The sequence below is a fragment of the Magnolia sinica genome, chromosome 11 (assembly GCF_029962835.1).
Source record: "Magnolia sinica isolate HGM2019 chromosome 11, MsV1, whole genome shotgun sequence".
In the NCBI taxonomy this organism is placed as follows: domain Eukaryota; kingdom Viridiplantae; phylum Streptophyta; class Magnoliopsida; order Magnoliales; family Magnoliaceae; genus Magnolia; species Magnolia sinica.
In genome coordinates, this window is record NC_080583.1 from 76,059,026 (window position 1) to 76,063,286 (window position 4,261).

The 4,261-nt window shown below is 38.1% G+C and overlaps 1 long non-coding RNA gene across 1 annotated transcript; it reads right to left on the minus strand.

The window, feature by feature from the left end:
• Positions 1 to 1,005: 1,005 nt before the first annotated feature.
• On the minus strand, positions 1,006 to 1,678 carry LOC131218448 (uncharacterized). Its single transcript, XR_009157740.1, has 3 exons — positions 1,372 to 1,678; positions 1,197 to 1,289; positions 1,006 to 1,115 (listed from the first exon to the last, which is right to left on the minus strand). It is a non-coding gene; the product is annotated as an uncharacterized LOC131218448 (long non-coding RNA).
• Positions 1,679 to 4,261: the final 2,583 nt, after the last annotated feature.

Sequence of the window (4,261 nt, forward strand, 5' to 3'; positions counted from 1 at the left end):
AAAACTTGCGCACTCTCCAGCCACCATCGGGAAGACTAATAAAAAGGGAGGTTAGCTGCTGGCAAAAAGGAGGAATTCTTTGCTGGGGCAGGGAACTAAGCGAGAGGATTGAAGAGAGAGTGAAGTTTTTTTATCTTCTTTTGTTTCCTTTTATTTCTTTCCTTCTTGTTCTTTTCTTTCTCTTTTTATTTTTTTATTTGCATTAAGTTTAGCCCATATCATGTGTGGCTAAATCTCTTAGCTAGGGCTAAGAGGTGAAGCCTGTAGCAAGATGGGAGAGTCTACTTTGTGCCTTTAATGCATAAACTGAATTTGATATATTTGATTGTTCAAGGAATATTTTTCCTAGTCTTTTATGGTCTGTTGTGACTGAAATTACAATGGATTTGCAATGGCTTTGAATATCTCCTTTTCTTTTTTTTATGTTTATGAAGTCAGGAAGCCCTGTTGTTCATCATGGCTCCATGGGCATGGTAGGATGACAGTACCCTTCCTGATCTTCATACATTGTTGAATGGTTGGTAATTAGTTTAATCTTGTTGTTTACTTTGTCTCCTGGGCATGGTTAGATGATGGAATCCATTCTAATTCATACACCTTTCATCTCTTGAAACCTATATCAATGGCAGTTCAGTAAGTTTTCATAATTTGGGATCCTGGCATACGATCTCCCTGATCTCTACAAGTGGATCCTCTGAATCCCTAGTTTCCTTCCTCTGAGTTACTTAAAGTTTTAGATAATTATTCCACAATTATTCCTTAAATTTACATTTGATTTTGATTACATCTTAGGCTAGTTCTATTTCTACCTAGTTTCAGGAAACATACAAGTTTCAGTCCCTGTGGATTCGACCTCGGTCTTACCGAGTTTATTACTACATCACAACCCTATACTTGGGGAGTGAACAGGCGTCCATCGCCGCCTGTGATGAAAACATGAATTTTTATAACAAATAACATTATTATAATTCAATGCAATTAAATTTTACAATATAACAATTTTTTACCCAATTCTCGCTGGCTGTAGGATGTACCCAAAATCCCGTCACCTGCCGACAATGAGTCTCTCTGTAGAAGTCTACTGGTCCGGGCTCCTGTCCAGTGACGGAATCTCGCTGCACAATCAAAATGACAATAGAGCTAATATAAATGCATGGAAAAATATATCAACTTAATAATAACCAGTAACTTCTTACTATGTCGCGACGAAGTTGTACAAATGACTTTGAACCAGCTATGTGGTTCACTTCCAACTTTTCCCTGTTCGCAGAATTTATTTTGCTCCTCTTCTGAACACATTATTCATAATATATTATTATTAATTGCGAATTTAATTGTTACCTTAAGATATCGTAAATATGTAAATATTACCTAAAAAGACTCAGACGAAAATCTCTCACAGAGTATCCGCCAATCGTCAATGGTCACGTGCAGCGGTGCGGTCAATACGGCCTCCTCGAGGCTCCTGCACCGCTTGTACCGCTGGTGTAAATCACTGCGGTACTCCTTAAACCGCTCCTTGATCATGTCGTCGACGGCATGGGAAATGTACGGAACACTCAAATCCAAGACAAATTTATCCTGTAATTTTGTAAATAATGGATTAAGGTAATAAACTTATTAAGAAAATAACTTAACCATAAATGAAATTTTACAAAACAAAATTTAATTTACTAAATTTTACCGTAAGGCGCTAACGGATGTGTTGCCGCACATCATCTATCACGTCTACCCAACGAGGGGTGGTGGTAGGGATCAGAGATCGACATAAGACACCGACCTCCGATGTAAATAACCTGGCATTGTCCCCAACAGGTCTAAGGCAGTCCTGTGGGAATTTTACTGTCACCCTACCCTCACGCGTAAGTCTCTGTAAAACTAACCCACGCGTGGGTCCACGTCCTCGTCGGCTGGTCGACGATGCTGTCACAAAAGAAATATGTAAGTCTATTGTATCAACAGAAATCTTTAAAAGAAATATATGTCTACACTTACATGCAGTGCTCGGTGTATGAACGATTGAGGGATCAGATGCCTGTGATGCAACATCTGATGGCGATACTGTCTCCGCCGCATCACAGGTGGAAGGGGTAGATCCAGGGCCCGAACGACGTCTCCCACCTGGTGCCATCACTGGATATGTGCGATGTACGAACTTGTAAATTTATATAATATCAGTACAAGTGGAATATACTAAAACATTATACAAGTAGTGTTGATGGTAGAATGCATTTGTGCTTATGCTTAGAGAGATGATTAAAATATGATTAGATCATTACACTATAATGCACGCAAAATATAATAAAACTGTAAATATTAATCTATAACCTTTGGAAATTCCATTACACATTATCATTCTATATTAAATACACATATTTCGTTGTAATACAAAACAACTCTGAGGTAAACTATCCGAAGTAATCCCTGGTAAGTTATCGTACGCTGCAGAATTATATGTCAAGCTATGTGAAGCACTCGACATTGTTACAGCCAACATGTCAGTCACAATAGGAGAAATTTGGTCTCTCGAGACTCCATTCAGATGCGCAAGTGACATAGTTGAAAAGTTTCGCAAGTAAAAATGTGGATAGTACCACACCATTCAACCTTTTACCTACGAAAAGTTTCTCTTTTCTTTTTTCAATATTCTAGCACAAAATTCCTAATATACACCTGTTACAATATATCTCATTATATTCTTCCTGATATACACCTATTATATAATATGTTTCATCGTATTTACATTCACATCCATCTAAACCCAAACTACGTAAATCCATCCAAACATAAACTACATCCATCCAAACACAAACAATTTTATCCACATCACATTCATCCACGCATAAATACATATAAGTTTAACATCATAATTAAAATAGAAAAAATTATTCATAGCCTATTTCCTGGTGGGGCTCATAAAATTCAGTGTGGTGAACATATCGCCGACTATGCACACACACCTAGGTCCTTACTCATGCCTTCATGGTAGATTTAAAATAGTTTCAATACAAGGTCACGAGTTCAAGTACCCATTGTAGCCATAAGCGACTCTGGTATGTGAGTGTGTGTTAAAAGAAAAAGAAAGAAAGAAAATGCTAATTTATCTTTTTAGGTTGAGCTTAATAGTACTTGGTGATTTCTCATCAATGTAAGTTTAGGTTTAGGTTATAGGTTTAGGTTAAGGTTATAGGTTTAGGTTAATGGTGTGGTCCCTGCAAATACATATATAAACACAGCCTGTCCAAATGTCCAGGTCACTCCAATGCGGTCCATAGGAAATGACAGCTTCATCATAGTCATCACTGCGGTTCCCACCTTCCAGGGACCTCCGCTCATCCGGACAGCTCCGACGTACATCCAGGTTTGCTCCATTAATTTCGAGCAAATACATAAACACGGCCTGTCCAAATGGTCAGGCCACTCCAATGCTGTCCATAGGAATTGGACAGCTTCATCATGGTTATAACAGCGGTTCCCACCTTCCAGGGACCCCCGCTCATCCGAATAGTTCCAACGCACATCCGGGTCTGCTCCACTAATTTTGAGCAAATACATAAACACGGCCTGTCCAAGTTGTCTATACGAATTGGGCGTTAGCTACCAACACATATAACATGACCAACAGGAAAGTTCACAAGTAAAGTCAATCTCATTCAGCATCATTTTCAAAAGTAAAATTTGCAACTCAATATTCAACAAGTACCTGAAGATGTAAAGCAGTTGCAGCAACTCCGAGTCACCTAGAAATAAAGCTTGCCTTCTTACCATTTTCACTGCACAGAACAGATAATTGTATTAAGATCTAAATCATCCTGAATTAGAATCCATAGAGAGTGGACAGCTAAGATTTCTGCAAACCCAACTCAACCTAACCCTAAGAAATATACCCCATCTCAAAAAGAAGCTAGTATTTATCAGAAAATCTCTCCTGACACTAGCTAGTAATGCACATTAAAAGGAGAAAGAAAATGACAATATTTCACACTTCACAGAATCCTACTTCCAAACATCTTAACAACCAGTCCATTTGAATGTCACGTATGCAACTTGTAAGCAGTTTCTAAGCGCATGTGTATCATCAATCACACTCTGCCGGAGTATCAAATTAAAATTCCAAATGAAATCAGAATTCCAAAGAAAGCCCAATTCAGCTACAAATTATAGATTGTTGTCATTCCAAAGTTACAATTGGATATTAACTTACAAAAACAATAAGCAGCACAAAAGAAAGCCAATGCTTACATGCTAAGGCAATGCAACT